The sequence below is a fragment of the Oncorhynchus clarkii genome, chromosome 7 (genome assembly GCF_045791955.1).
Source record: "Oncorhynchus clarkii lewisi isolate Uvic-CL-2024 chromosome 7, UVic_Ocla_1.0, whole genome shotgun sequence".
Taxonomy (NCBI): domain Eukaryota; kingdom Metazoa; phylum Chordata; class Actinopteri; order Salmoniformes; family Salmonidae; genus Oncorhynchus; species Oncorhynchus clarkii.
Window position 1 is genome coordinate 31333356 of NC_092153.1, and position 16246 is coordinate 31349601.

Here is a 16246-nt window from a genome sequence, read left to right on the forward strand (position 1 = left end):
GGTCGCAGGCAGTGGTCATACACAGGTAGGCAAACCAAAACAAGGCCTGAAGGCTATAACTGGTTCTCACAAATGAGCTAGGACAAGGCTTAGTAGAGTCAAAGACAAACATTACCTCAAAGGCACAAACAGAATGAGCTGAACTAAATAAGGAGCTGATGAGACCAGGTGAGTAACTAACACAGGTGAATTCAATGAACAAAAAATGAAAGACAGGGCTATGTTCAAGAACACAAAGAAACAGGGCTACGTTCAAGAACATAACGAAACAGAACACAAGGTTGAGCAAGAAAATAAATACAGAACCTCACAACAATCTCTGCTCCATCCAGTTATCTATCTCTGTGCTCCCCAAAGAGTCATCCTAAGTTCAGGCTAAGAGGCTAGGCTAGCTGCCTACCGTCTGACAAAATCACCATTTCAGTAGTTCGTTAAAGTAGATAAGTCATACTTTTAAGACTGCTAAATGACATTAACTATAACAACTATTAATGCGCCGAATACAACAAGTGTAGACTTTACCATCATATGCTTACTTACGAGCCCTTTCCCAACAATGCCATTAAAAAGTAAGAAAATTAACAAATACTGTAGATAAAAAGAAAACAGTAACACAATAAAATAACACAATAAAATTACAATAATGAGGCTATATGCAACGAGTGCAGGTACCGAGTCAGTGTACTGGGATACGAGGTAGTTGGGGTGATTGAGGTAATACAGTACATGACCAAATGTATGTGGACACCTGCTCGTCAAACTTCTCATGGGCATTACTATGTAGTTGGTCCCCACTTTTCTGCTATAACAGCCGCCACTCTTCTGGAAAGGCTTTACACTAGATGTTGGAATATTGCTGGGGGGGACTTGCTTCCATTCAAACACAAGAGCATTAGTGAGGTCAGGTACTGATGTTGGGCGATTAGGCCTGGCTCGCAGTCTGCGTTCCAATTCATCGCAAAGGTGTTCGATGGGGCTGAGGTCAGGGCTCTGTGCAGGCCAGTCAAATTCTTCCACACCGATCTGGACAAGCCAATTCTGTATGGACTTCGTTTTGTGCACGGGGGCTCCCGAGTGGCGCAGCGGTCTAAGGCACTGCATCTCAGTGTAAGAGGCATCACTACAGTCCCTGGTTTGAATTCAGGCTGTATCACATCTGGCCATGATTTGGTGTCCCATAGGGCGGAGCACAATTGGCCCAGCTTCATCCAGGTTTGGCCGGGGTAGGCCGTCATTGTAAATAAGAATTTGTTCTTAACTGTTTTTTCTAGTTAAATAAAAAATTTAACCAAAAAATACACCAATTAAAAAAATTGCCATGCTAAAACAGAAAAGGACCTTCCCCAAACTGTCTCCACAAAGTTGAAAGCACAGAATCATTTAGAATGTCATTGTTTGTGTTAATATTTCCCTTCACTGGGACTAAGGGGTCTGAACCATGAAAAACAGCCCCAGACCATTATTCCTCCTCTACCAAACTTTACAGTTGGCACTATGCATTGGAGCAGGTAGCGTTCTAGCCGCCAGACACAGATTAGTCTGTCAGACTGGTGATGGTGAAGCGTGATTCATCACTCCAGAGAACATATTTCCACTGCTCCAGAGTCCAATGGCGGTGAGCTTTACACCACTCCAGCCGACGCTTGGCATTGCAAATGGTGATCTTAGGCTTGTCGGCCATGTAAACCCATTTCATGAAGCTCCCGACGAACAGTTCTTGTGCTGACCTTGCTTCCAGAGGCAGTTGGAAACTTGTTAGTGAGTGTTGCAACCGAGGACAGATGATTTTTACGTGCTCTGCGCTTCAGCACTTGGCCCCATTCAGCACTCGGCCCTATTCTGTGAGTTTGTGTGGCCTACCACTTTGCACTTGAGCCGTTGTTGCTCCAGGAAATTTCCGCTTCACAATAACAGCACTTAAAGTTGAACAGGGCAGCGCCAGCAGGGCAGAAATTTGACGAACTGACTTGTTGGAAAGGTGGCATACTATTACTGAGCCACGTTGAAAGTCACTAAGCTCTTCAGTAAGGTCAATCTACTGCCAATGTTTGTCTATGGAGATTGCATGGCTGTGTGCTCGATTTTATACACTTGTCAATAGCCAAATCCACTAATTTGAAAGGGTGTCCAAATACTTTTGTATGTATAGTGTATGTACAGTACATGTCAGTTTGGTTATGATGAGTTGGACAACATGTTCCATAGAGGAATCTCTCTAGAGAAACTGTACAAACGGTGGTTGAGCGGGCAAGAGAAAGAAAAAAAAGAGGTCGTAGTCAGTCAATTAGTTATTTAAAAAGCATTTGGTTAAACGTTTAGCACTATGTCATGGTTATTCTGTGTTTCTGATGCTGTCATTCTCAGTCATGCCCCCCTCCCTTAGACCTGCCCCTCTAAACCTCCCAAATCTCAGCCAGTCCATCAATTGTCAGGCAGACCTAAATCAATTCACACTATCTGATCCCTGTCCTTCTGTCTGTCATCATGTTATCATCTTCTTCTTAATTGCTCTATTTTCTGTTCTCTAGTTTATTTTGGCCTCATTTTCCCTGCTACTCCTCACACCCCTCTAATCTCCCACTGCCCTCTCCTATTCAGTCCCATGTCCTTAAAGGCTAAATATTCAATTTTCCAGTGAACTGCTAATATTCAATTTCTCTCAATCGTCCCTCTGTTCATTCATTCCTCACGCTGCTTCCCGACGCTAGTTGAGCTAATTGCCTCAAAGCTCAATTTTAAAAGGGGACCCAGTAGATTGTTAGCAATTGTTAGCTTTGCAGAGCAGCGAAAAGGTTAGGATACATTAGCATTTAAATTAGCTAGAGAGGTGAAGTAAAAAATAAATAAAAAAGTTGCGAAACAAAGTATGTCTGAAGCTTTTGGTATGCTCTGATAGTAGAGTACAGTTCCTGCTCTCACCTCTGTGTGTTTGTCTGGTCGGTGTGTGTGTGTGAGAGTGTGTGTCTGTGCGTTCGTATATGTGCAAGTGTTTTTTGTTTCTCAGCCATCCAGTATCTCTGCATTGAGCGTGTGTGTGCATCTGAACATGCGATAATGTATGCATCTTGCGTTGTCTGTGCTCGTGTGTTTCTGCTCCCGATTGTGTTATGTTGGTTATTGGCAGGACATGAAGCGGTCTATCCCTGCTCCGCTGCTCCAACTGTTCCTCCTCAGCTCTCTCTGACTGTGTCCCAAGGGGCACCCTATTCTGGTCAAAAGTAGTGCACTATAAAAGGAATATAAAGAGAAAGGCCATGTGAGATTTATGCTTTATCCTGTGATGGAGGTGTTTGGTGTACACAGGAGGTCTGATCAAAGGAGACATCAGGCCCGTGACAGGCCCACTGCCGCTGGAGGAGAACTGACAGCCACATCCATCATCGTAAAGCATGGCAGTTGTTTGTCCGTGAGGAGGGAGATTTATATTATTAATCTCAAATCAAATCCTATTTGGCGCATGCTTCATAATCAACAGGTGTAGACTAACAGTAAAATGCTTACTTACAGGTCCTTTTCCAACAATGCAGAGGTAAAGATAAAAAATACAATAGTGAGACGATGAATAAATACACAGTAAATAACAATAACGAGTAAAAATGAAATGGCTAGATACTGGGAGTACCAGTACCAAGTGGATTATGCAGTGCCTTGAAAAATGATTCACACCCCTTGACTTTTTCCATATTTTGTTGTGTTACAAGGTGGGATAAAAAAGTATTTAATTGTACTTTTTTTGTAAATAATCTAATACATCTTGATTACATGAGTATTCAACACCCTGAGTCAATACATGTTAGAATTACCTTTGGCAGCGATTATAGCTGTTAGTTTTTCTGGGTAAATCTCTGAGCTTTGCACACCTGAATTGTACAATATTTGCATATTATTATTTTTAAGACAAATTCAAGCGCTGTCTAGTTTGTTGTTGATCATTGCTAGACAGCCATTTTTAAGTCTTGCCATAGATTTTGAAGCCGATTTAAGTCAAAACTGTAACTAGGCCACTCAGGAACATTCAATATCTTCTTGGTAAGCAACTCCAATGTATATTTGGAATGGTGTTTTAGGTTATTGTTCTGCTGAAAGGTAAATGTGTCTGTTGGAAAGCAGATTGAAGCAGATTGAAGCCACTCCTCAGTAAAATGCACATGACAGCCCACTTGGAATTTGCCAAAAGGCACCTAAAGGACTCTGACCATGAGAATTAACAAGATTCTCTGGTATGATGAAACCAAGAAGTCGGCCTGAATACGAAGCATCAAGTCTGGAGGAAACCTGGCAACATCCCTACGGTGAGGTATGGTGGTGGCAGCATCATGCTCTGTGGATGTTTTTCAGCGGCAGGGACTGGGAGACTAGTCAGGATCCAGGGAATGTACAGAGAGATTCTTGATGAAAACCTGCTCCAGAACAACAACCCTAACCACACAGCCAAGACAACGCAGGAGTGGCTTGGGGACAATTCACTGAATGTCCTGGAGTGGGCCAGCCAGAGACTGGACTTGAACCCTCTGGAGGGACCTGAAAATAGCTGTGCAGCAACACTCCAGAGAAGAATGGGAGAAACTCCACAAATACAGGTGTACTTAGATTGTAGCGCAATACTCAAGACTCAAGTTTGTAATCGCTGCCAAAGGTGCTTCAACAAAGTACTGAGTAAAGGGTATGAATACTAATGTAAAATGTGATATTTCCGTTTTTACACATTTGCAAAAATTTTCAAAAAACTTTTTGTTTTGTCATTATGGTGTATTGTGTGTAGATTGATGAAGGAAAAAACGATTTAACCCATTTTAGAATAAGGCTGTAACGTAACCTTGACCTTTTTCCACATTTTGTTACAACCTTATTTTAAAATGGATTACATATTTTTTTTCCCTCATCAATCTACACACAATACCTCATGATGACAAAGCAAAACTAAATTTATAAAACATAAAAAACTGATATCACATTTACGTACGTATTCAGACCCTTTACTCTGCACTTTGTTAAAGCACCTTTGACAGCGATAACAGTCCCAAGTCTTCTTGGGTATGACACTACAAGCTTGGCACACCTGTATTTGGAGAGTTTCTCCCATTCTTCTCTGCAGATCCTCTCAAGCTCTCTCAGGTTGGATGGGGAGCGTTACTGCACAGCTACATTCAGAGATTGTACCGAAGCCACAGCTACATTGTCTTGGCTGTGTGCTTAGTGTCGTTGTCCTGTTGGAAGGTGAACCTTTGCCCCAGTCTGACGCCCTGGAGCAGGTTTCATCACGGATCTCTCTTTACGTTTCTGTAACGTAACAAAATGTGGAAAAAGTCAAGGGGTCTGAATACTTTCCGAATGCGCTGTAGGTGCCCTTCTTTGCGAGGTATTGGAAAACCTCCCTGGTCTTTGTGGTTGAATCTTTGTTTAAAATGGACTGCTCAACTGAGGAACCTTACAGATATTGTATATGTGGGGTACAGAGATGAGGTTGTCATTAAAAAATCATGTTAAATACTATTACTGCACACAGAGTGAGTAGTGACTTGTTAAGGACATTTTGTTTTACCCCATTTAGGCTAGACATCAAGGGGTTGAATACTTATTGACTCAAGATATTTCAGCTTTTCATTTTAAATTATTTTGTAAAAAAAAATCTAAAAACAATTATCTTTGGCATTATGGTGTACTGTGTGAAGCCAGTGACACAAAATCTCTATTTAATCCATTTAAAATTCAGGCTGAAACAACAAAATGTGGAGAAAGTCAAGCGGTGTGAATACTTTTGGCAAGTCGGTTAGGACATCTACAAGTAATTCTTCCAACAATTGTTTACAGACAGACATCATTTGAGTCAATTGGAGGTGTACCTGTGGATGTATTTCAAGACCTACCTTCAAACTCAATGCCTCTTTGCTTGACATCATGGGAATATCAAAAGAAATCAGCCAAGACCTCATAAAAACAATTGTAGACCTCCACAAGTTTGGTTCATCCTTGGGAGCAATTTCCAAAAGCCTGAAGGTACCATGTTCATCTGTACAAACAATAGTACGCAAGTATAAACACCATGGGACCACGCAGCTGTCATACCTCTCAGCAAGGAGACTGAGAGGACCTAAGTATGGTTCTCAATCAGAGACAACGATAGACAGCTGCCTCTGATTGAGAACCACACCGGCCAAACAACAAAGAAATACAAAACACAGAAAATGAACATAGAATGCCCACCCTAGTCACACCCTGGCCTAACCAAAATAGAGAATAAAAGCCTTTCTATGGCCAGGGCGTGACAGGGGAGGCTTGCAAGCTGAAGAACACCATCCCAACAGTGAAGCACTGGGGTGGCAGCATCATGTTGTGGGGGTGCTTTGCTGCAGGAGGGACTGGTGCACTTTACAAAATAGATGGCATCATGAGATAGGAAAAGTATGTGGATATTTTAAATCAAAATCTCAAGACTTCAGTCAGGAAGTTAAAGCTTGGTCGCAAATGGGTCTTCCAAATGGACAATGACCCCAAGCATAATTCCAAAGTTGTGTCAAAATGGCTTAAGGTCAACAAAGTCAAGGTGTTGGAGTGGCCAAAATTCACCCAACCTTTTGTGGGAAGCTTGTGGAAGAATACCTGTTTGACCCAAGTTTGACCCAAGTTAAACAATTTAAAAGCAATTCTACCAAATACTAATTGAGTGTATGTAAACTTCTGACCAACTGGGAATGTGATGGAAGAAATAAAAGCTGAATAAATCATTCTCTCTACTATTATTCTGACATTTCACATTCTTACAATAAAGTGGTGATCCTAACTGACATAGGGAATTTTTACTAGGATTAAATATCAGGAATTGTGAAAAACTCTAGTTTAAATGTAGTTGGCTAAGGTGTATGTAAACTTCCGACTTCAACTGTACATATAGTCAGGGGTAAAGTGACTAGGCAACAGGATAGATAATATACAGTAGCAGCAGTGTATGGGGTGAGTGTGAGCGTGTGTGTTGATGTACACGTGCGTCAGTATGCATGTATGCGATTGTTATGTGTGTGTGTGGGCTTATGTAGTGTGTGAATGTGTGTGTTGGGGTGTCAGTGTAAGTATTTGTGAGTGTGTGGGTAGAGTCCAGTGTGTGTGCATTGAGTCAGTGCAAGAGAGTTAGTGCAAAAAATGGTCAATGCAGGTAGTCCGGGTAGTTATTTAGCAGTCTTGTTCATTTAGTCTTGTTTAGCAGTTTTATGGCATTGGGGGTAGACGCTGTTCAGTGTCCTTTTGGGTCCAGACTGGTGCATGATTCCTTTGACACCACCTGGTATCACCACCTGGTGATGTACTGGGCTGTACTCAACACCCTCTGTAGCGCCTTGCAGTCGGGTGCCTTGCAGTTGCCATACGAAGTGGTGATGCAGCCAGTCAAGATGCTCTCAATGGTGCAGCTGAGGATGTGCCGGCTCATGCCAAATATTTTCAGCCTCCTTGGGGGGAAGAGGCACTGTTGTGCCATCTTCACAACTGTTTGGGTGTGTGTAGACCATGTTAATTCCTTAGTGATGTGGACACAATATATTTATCAATATATTCTCCTGTATTTACCCCCACAAATGTAAATGATAATTAGCTGCTGATGTGGCTATCATACATAACTACAAATGCCCGTCTCAAGCTTCACATCACTCAGCAGGGCCATGATGATCTGGACGACTGCCAAATTGAGGCAAAGGTAAGAATATCTGGATTAACTATCTGATGTTAGGCAAAATTTGTCTGGCTAAATGACTACATTAGCCATCTATTTGTCTAGCCATTTAAATGCATGAAAAATTCATAAAAACTAGCTTAGCGTTCTTTGGATTTGGAATTTAACTAGCTACCTAACTTAAATGGTGAAGCTAGAGCAAGGCGTTCTTGATAATGTTTGTGCCTGTGGGTGAGGTGTGGGTAGCCTTCTTCAAGTACTACTTGAAGCTACACTAGCTAGCTTCTTTTTCTTCTGGCTTTTTGAACGGTTTCAAAGATGGACTGATTAGCATCCTCTCTTGAGTCAATAGTGTGCTTACTTTACTGCAGGAAGATATTGATATGTTTGCTGTTACCCCTTGGACAGCAGATCATTAGTATAGCTAGTAGGCAAGGTAACATTATGTAACATTATTTAGTCCTATCTGCTATGGTGGGTTTTAAATTAATTGGTATTCACACAAGTTTGTCGTTGAGGTAGAATTACTATCATATTATTGATGCCAAATTGCAAACCTTATTTGCACCTTCTCTATTTCAGGCCAATGGGTGTGCCTGAGTCTTATCACTAAGCTGTTTCAACCTGGAACACTATTCTCCTGCTTTGGTCTGTGTGTCATTGCAGGAAGTCCTGAATAGCAGGAGTGTGTGAAAGGTTTTGTCACAGCCCAGCTATTACACCTAACTTTAATAATCAATATAACAAATCCCAGCAATGGGCTATGATTTGTAATCAGGACTGAACTGGGCTGGAACAAACGCCCAGCTATTACACCTAACTTTAATAATCAATATAACAAATCCCAGCGATGGGCTATGATTAGTAATCAGGTATGAACTGGGCTGGAACAAACGCTTACACACACTCCTGACAGATCTGGAGCTGCCCACCCTTTTAGTTATTATTCTATACTATGGATATAACTTGATCGCATGCTCCACTCTCAAGTTTAAGTTGAATTGTTGACTGAGCAGCTGCAGACCAGAAGACAGCAGCCAAGGCAGAGCTGGACCACACCTGCCCTGTCTGTCAGGTTAGTAATATTGGTTGGTACTGTATGTACCTTTAGGTTCCTCTCAATGTGTAGGCTATTGTATTGGCCTGTGTGACAGTCTTTCACATGTGTAGTAGTTTGTTGCTTCTTATTGCTTAGTTTACATTTGTGTCAACCTGAATTCAGTCTAAGCCACAGATTAACTTCCTTTATTATGTACTTGACCTTTATAGACGCAGGACCGAAGACATTCAAGCAGGACTTTGAGAGCAAGCATCTCAATATTATTATTATTTTTTACATTGTAATCAAAGACCCAGAGTTTGAAAATTGTATATAATACACTACATTTGAGGAACAAGGGGAAAGTAATTCTGCTTTGAAAATTGATAAACTTGTAACCTCACTTTTGAGAAAATGGCCCTTGAATGTTTTGGTAAACCTGGAGAGTTCTTCTTTGTCTACACCCATTCTGCATAGTTCACACCCTCTTAAGTCTTAGCCCCACCCATCTCTTGAGGGACTCACATGTGAAGCCATGTTCTAAACAACCAAAGATTTCAAGACTAATGGCTGGGTTATTCTACGAGTGTGTTCGTAAATTCAATCTGGAGTGCCAGAGTGCGCTCTGGGTGTTCGTAAACTGAAGAGCGTTGTCAGGTCGTCCGTTCGTAAATTCAGAGTGTTTCACTCTCGGAGCTTTCAGAGTGCACACTGGACGCTCTGGCAGAAGAGTAGAGTTGATACAAGCATTCTGACCTAACAATAGCAGTCAAGCACCCAAGCTCACTGGCTGACGTTGGCTAGCTTGCTAGCTATTTCCAGACACAAATGAGTGATCAGCTCACACTGTGTAACCGCTCTCGTTTGTTGACTGAAGAGTGGACCAAGACACAGCGTGGAAAGTGTTCATGATTTTAATATTCAAAAAACACTCAAACAAAATAACAAACGTGAAAACGAAAGCGAACAGTTCTGTCAGGCAAAAAACACTAAACAGAAAACAAGATCCCACAAAACCCAAAAGGAAAATGACAACTTATATGTGATCCCCAATCACAGCTGCCTCTGATTGGTAACCACACACGGCCAAAAACAAAGAAATAGAAAACATAGACTTTCCCACCCGAGTCACACCCTGACCTAACCAAACATAGAGAATAGAAAGGATCTCTAACGTCAGGGCGTGACAGTACCCCCCCCCCCCCCCCTCCAAAGGTCCAAAGGTGCCACAAACCTGAACCTATAGGGGAGGGTCCGGGTGGGCTTCTACTCTCGGTCGGGGCTCCGATGCTGGACGCAGTCACCACTCCGCTTGAGGCTCCCCCCACTTTGGTGGCCCCTCTGGTGCAGGGATCGTCGCCGGGACCTCCGGACCGTAGATCGTCGCTGCAGGCTCTTGACCGGGCACCGTCGCTGGAGGCTCCGGACCGCGGATCGACACTGGAGGCTTCGTGCCATGGATCATCACTGCAGGCTTCGTGCCATGGATCATCACTCCAGGCTCCGGGCCATGGATCATCACTGGAGGCTTCGTGCCATGGATCATCACTGGAGGCTTCATACCAATGATCATCACTGGAGGCTTCGTGCCATGGATCATCACTGGAGGCTTTGTGGCATGGATCATCACTGGAGGCTTCGTGCCATGGAACATCAATGGAGGCTTCGTGCCATGGATCATCAATGGAGGCTTCGTGCCATGGATCATCAATGGAGGCTTCGTGCCATGGATCATCAATGGAGGCTTCGGGCCATGGATCATCACTGGAGACTTCGAGCCATGGATCATCACTGGAGGCTTTGTACATGGAGCCGGAACAGGTCTCACCGGACTGAGGAGACATACTGGAAGCCTGGTACATGGGGCTGCCACGACACGACACTGGATACCCACTTTATCTCAGTGAGTGTGGAGAGCTGGCACAGGACGCACTGGCCTATGAAGGCGCACTGGAGGCATAGTGCGTAGAACCGGCGCAAGATATACTGGACCGTGGAGGTGCACTGGAGGTCTGGAGCGTAGAACTGGCACAACGGGTCCTGGCTAAATCCCCCCTGTAGCACAGCAAGTGCGGGGAGCTGGAACAGGCCGCTCTGGGTTGTCCTGGCGAACTGGGGATAACGTGCGTAGAGCTGGCGCAGGATATCCTGGGCCGAAGAGACACACCGGAGACCAGGAGCGCTGAGCCGGCACAATCCGTCCTGGCTGAATGCCCACTCTAGCACGGCAACTGTGGGGAGCTGGAACAGAGAGAATCAGGCTGTGAATGCGCACTGGAGACACCATGCGCATCATCGCATAACACGGTGCCTGACTGGTCACACGCTCCCCACGGTAAGCACGGAAAGTTGGCTCAGGTCTAAACCCTGACTCCGCCACTCTCCCCGTGTGCCGGCCCCCACCAATTTTTTTGAGCTGTCTCTCTGGCTTCCGTCGTTGTCTTAACTCCTCATTTTGTCGCCGTTCCTCACTCGTTGCCTCCGCCTGCTTCCATGGCATGGTCTTGTCCTCTGCTATTACCTCTTCCCAGGTCCAGGATGTCCTCCAATCCCTTTTCTCCCGGGCTCAGGATCCCTGCTCCTCCTGGCCACGCTGGTTGGTCCTTTGTTGGTGGGATCTTCTGTAACGGCTCTCATCGAAAGGAGTGGACCAAGACCCAGCGTGGAAAGTGTTCATGATTTTAATATTCAAAAAACACTCAAACAAAATAACAAACGTGAAAACGAAAGCGTACAGTTCTGTCAGGCAAAAAACACTAAACAGAGAACAAGATCCCACAAAACCCAAAAGGAAAATGACAACTTATATGTGATCCCCAATCAGAGACAACGATAGACAGCTGCCTCTGATTGAGAACCACACAAAAATAAAGAAATAGGAAACATAGACTTTCCCACCCGAATCACACCCCGACCTAACCAAACATAGAGAATAAAAAGGATCTCTAAGGTCAGGGTGTGACACTCTGAACATTTTACTCTCCCTAGCAAAGCTGGTTAGGCTGTTTTTGTAATCCAGAGCGTTGATGACTGTATCTGTGCTGCTGGCAACAATTTAACTATGCTTTTCTAGCTAGCGAGCCAGCCAGCTAATGTTAGCTAGCTAGCTAACAGTACGCTTTAACTTAAAAACACATTTCTGACAAAATTAGAAATGTGTAATATCTGAAAATGTAGCTAGCTAGACGCTTCTCCCTCTCTGTCACGGATACCATGGTTGCCCTTAGTTTGAAGATGTAATCCGGAGATATTTGCAATCTCCTTACCTATCATACTCCAATTCCACCGGGCATTACCTACACATACTGACCAGCTCATGTTATAGACAGAAGCATGCTACATGGCAGACCAATCAGAACCCATCTCTCAGCATGTCCAGCCCATCTATTATCTCAGCCAATCATGGCTAGTGGGAAGGTTCCTCACTTTTTCCGTGGCTAAACCAACTAGATTCGTAATTTAACCATTTTATTTGTATTTACAGATGGAAAACAAGTTTGTTATTAAGGCACATGAAAGTTCATATATTCCAGAAGGCATTTCTGCCCAAAAATGCATTCTTCTAAATAAAAAAGTTTACATTCAAATGGCTTTCCTGTGAAGTCGAGATGCGACATATGCCTAGTTTCCTGAAATGAGTCACAAATGGACCTACAGCTGGGGTAAGATTCTTCCATCATTCACACACGGTAGACATAGTGTAAACCACCATGTTGTCAACAAAACGCTATCCTCAATGCTTAAGTTGAGTGATGTGTGTGGCTCAATTTGTGGAAATTCTATGATCAGTCATCCTCTTTAATGTTCTGATTCACAGACACACGATGACACTGACTTGAATGCTGCAACTGAGACGGAATGACGTCGAGGGACACACACAGAGACCCCGAGAATGACTGGACATGGGCTGGATATTTGTGACAACGACCTAAAAGGGGTGCAGAAGCACCCCATTTTTAGTCTATTTCATGGCCAACCATCTCTCTAGCTACCCCTTATTCCACACTATGCCATTATGCCATTTGGTCCCTCTATTTCGGACACTTTGGAACTCTCCATCACCCTACCTTAACCCATTTCCCCTATGCTGCTTCCTCCACTTGTTCTTCTTGATTTGATTACGTCTAGACTCACCTGTGTAATGCTGTCCTCCTGCTTGATCTTGGGTTCAGACTGAATGCAGTGGTAAATGTGCTGCTCACAATTGACAGCAGCAAAATTGACAAGAAGGGTGTTGATATAGCTGCGTTTAGGCATGGCTCCTTGTTCTGAGTCTGTTAATTGTGTTTCTCATTGTGCTGGAGTTGACCTAGTAATTTATATAAGCATCCAGTTTCTCCATTTGTAACCCACCTACCAAAATCACAATATGCTGCTTTACATGTTGTATTATTTGTGCTGGCCTAATTCCTAAAATGGGAAACATAGAAGAATCTGTTCGCTCTCGGATAGTAATAATAGTTCATATGGTGCTCTTCGATGTCCCAGGTGTGTGGCATTGATGAATAAATCATTTCATGTTTACTTCAAGTCAATTACTTATATTTTATGTTATGCATATGTATGCATTGTTCGCTATTTAGATTTCTTTAAAACAATTAAAATTATGGAGCTCAGGTGTTTGATGTGATTGATGGGTGATTGGTGCATTCTTGTCAAACAAATATGCTTATTAATTTATTATTTAACAAGTTAGTTCTGAATTTCTTTAATACAGTAGAGCATTCTGACACCATGAATTGAAATAGAGTTCACTTCGTTCATATAGTTGTTAGAAATTATAAGGGATTAAATATAGACCTAAAGGAGAAGAGGATCTGGTAATAAGGGTAGTTACCTTGTCCAAGAGAGATTTACAGGGTTATCAAAAAATCTCCACCTACATGAAACCTTGTTTGAAGTTGTTCTAAAATCCCCTATGGGAAAAATGATTGGTGAACTATTGGAACCATTTCCGTGTTTGACCGCTAGGTTTTATGGATATTATGATGCGTCCATTGTGGGGCTCTATAGATCAGAGCAGACACTGTGTTTGCACAGGAATTACCATCGCCATATGGTCATGCATTATACACTATAAAGCAAATTAACCCATAAACAGGGAAAATATTTCTGAAACAAATTTGTGCTTAGTATGCAAATAATGTGTGTTACTGTTTATACAACTCATATGTACATTTGTTTATTCTACTGAAGCAATTAGTTGTGTGGTCCCTGCAATGAGTCTGTTTCGAAATAATCTGTGGGTCATTAAGATTAAGGGCTCTATTTTCGGCTGGCGTTAAGGCGGCACTAGTTTCAAAAGTATGTTTGTTTGCAATTTCGTCATGTAAAAACTGGCACACTGGCATTTTGCAGCCCCAACGCCAGGTTTGGCAATTTACCTGTCTAACATCAGTACACTAATTTCAGGCAGCGCTGGTAGGGATTATTAAGACCAACCAAAAACTGTTTTTAGTGGTAACGCAGTTGTTTATGTCATGAATTTTGACAGCGGAAACCCAGCCTATCCAGACGAGACGCACAGTGCCCATATGCGCATTAAACAAGAGTAGCCTAATGTGCTTTTGGTGCCTGTATAAATTGTATTTAAAAACGTAAAAAAGTTATGTTTTTTTCCATTTTGTTTTATTTGGTTAAAAACCAAGCATAGCCTCCCCTCCTCTCAATTAAGGCTTTTTTTGTCATGCCCAATGCAATCGCAAAGTAGTCAATACTCTCGATAAAGGGTTTGGCTCTTGAGACTGCCTGGAAATAAGTCTTAATCACCAAACCTTTATTAAAATATAACATTTGAGAGGACTAAAACAGTGAGCTGACGTTCCCTTTTTATCTATGCATTGTAAGCACGCCCACATTATTTTATACATGCAGGTCCCATTATGGACATGCGTAAAACCCTCGCTATGATTTAGGCTACGTGTCCATGCCCATCATGAAATGTGACATGAGAACCTCCGTGAATACTGTTGAACCTCATATTTAGAAGTTATCTGTAACAATTGCTTCTTTTCCATTTCAAAAGTTCAAAACCCAAGCCCTTCCTTAGGCCTACCATAACGAAGGCTGGTTCAAAAGCAATCCGTGTCTTTTTTAGGCTGGCGATTTTATGATATCGTTACATTTTACATTTGTAATTGTTTAAAAAACAAACATATTGCTTGTTTTTCGTTTAATTTTATTACAACCAATCTTCTTACACCATGCCCAAACTGCGCGTCCGTGTGTGCCATCATGCTCAAAAAGATTTTGTCCCCCCACAACAAACGCGATCACCACACGCAGGTTGAAATGTCAAAACGAACTCTGAACCAATTGTATTACTTTGGGTATAGGTTGAAAAGCATTATAAACATTTATGCAATTTAGCTAGCTATCTTGCAGTTGCTAGCTAATTTGTCCTATTTAGCTAGCTAACTTACTGTTGCTAGATCATTTGTCCTGGGATATAAACATTGAGTTGTTATTTTACCTGAAATGCAAGGTCCTCTACTCCGACAATTAATCCACACATTAAACGGTCAACAGAATCCTTTCTAGTCATCTCCTCCTTCTAGGCTTTTTCTTCTTTGGACTTTATACATGGCGATTGGCAACTAACTACTAACTAACTTTCATAATAAGGTGTATTACCAAAACTGACCTCAGTTCATCTTTCAATCACCCATGTAGGTATAACCAATGAGAAGATGGCATGTGGGTATATGCTTCTAAAAGCCAACGAGGAGGTGGAAGAGGCAGGACTTGCATTGCATTCTGCGTTACAAATAGAAGCAACTTCTATTTTAGCGCCTGGCAACGCAGATGCTTGTTGGCGTGTGTGAGCAGTGTGGGTGCAATGATTGAATAACATGTATGTGTACATTGTGTACAGATCTGTAAGATGGTTCTGATTATCTTCATAAAACATAGGCCTATTTGGGAGCAGTGTAACGGTGAGTGGACATTCTCACTTTCTATCTATACGGAATCTTTGTCCAGCTACTGTGAAAAGTTTGGATTTGCATACAACCCTCCATAGTCTGCGTTGTTTTAATATTATATGCCCACGGGGAGAAATGATGATGCCTGTAAGTGTGACATAGCCTATATAAAACAAGTTTTTTTTTGTATTCTTTTAAATTTTTAGACCTCATCAATAATGAATTAAATCTTGCTTATTGACAATGTTTGCCATAATGCAATTTACAGTAGGCTTAGCACCTATATCAGTGTTAATGCTATTGAAGCCATGCAATTACTTAGAACAATGTGGACTGCAAATGGGTTCAAGTTAACACATTTACCAAGTTAACATATTTACCATATTATTTTGTTTCTGTAAGCCATTTAACACACTATAAAGGACTAACATTGGAAGTGGAGTTGATTCGAAGGCAATACATAAAATACTGTAAACACACAACTTGAAACAAACACATACAGTGCCTTCAAAAAGTATTCAGACCCTTAACTTTTCCACATTTTGTTACGTTACAGCCTTATTCAAAAATGTATTAAAACACATTATTTCAGCAATCTACACACAATACCCCATAATGACA

General features: G+C 42.2%; 1 protein-coding gene across 1 annotated transcript in view; it reads left to right on the top strand.

Moving 5' to 3' along the window:
* Positions 1–16246, top strand: part of LOC139413194 (receptor-type tyrosine-protein phosphatase T-like) — a 497128-nt gene that overhangs the window by 36152 nt on the left and 444730 nt on the right. The window lies entirely within an intron of this gene.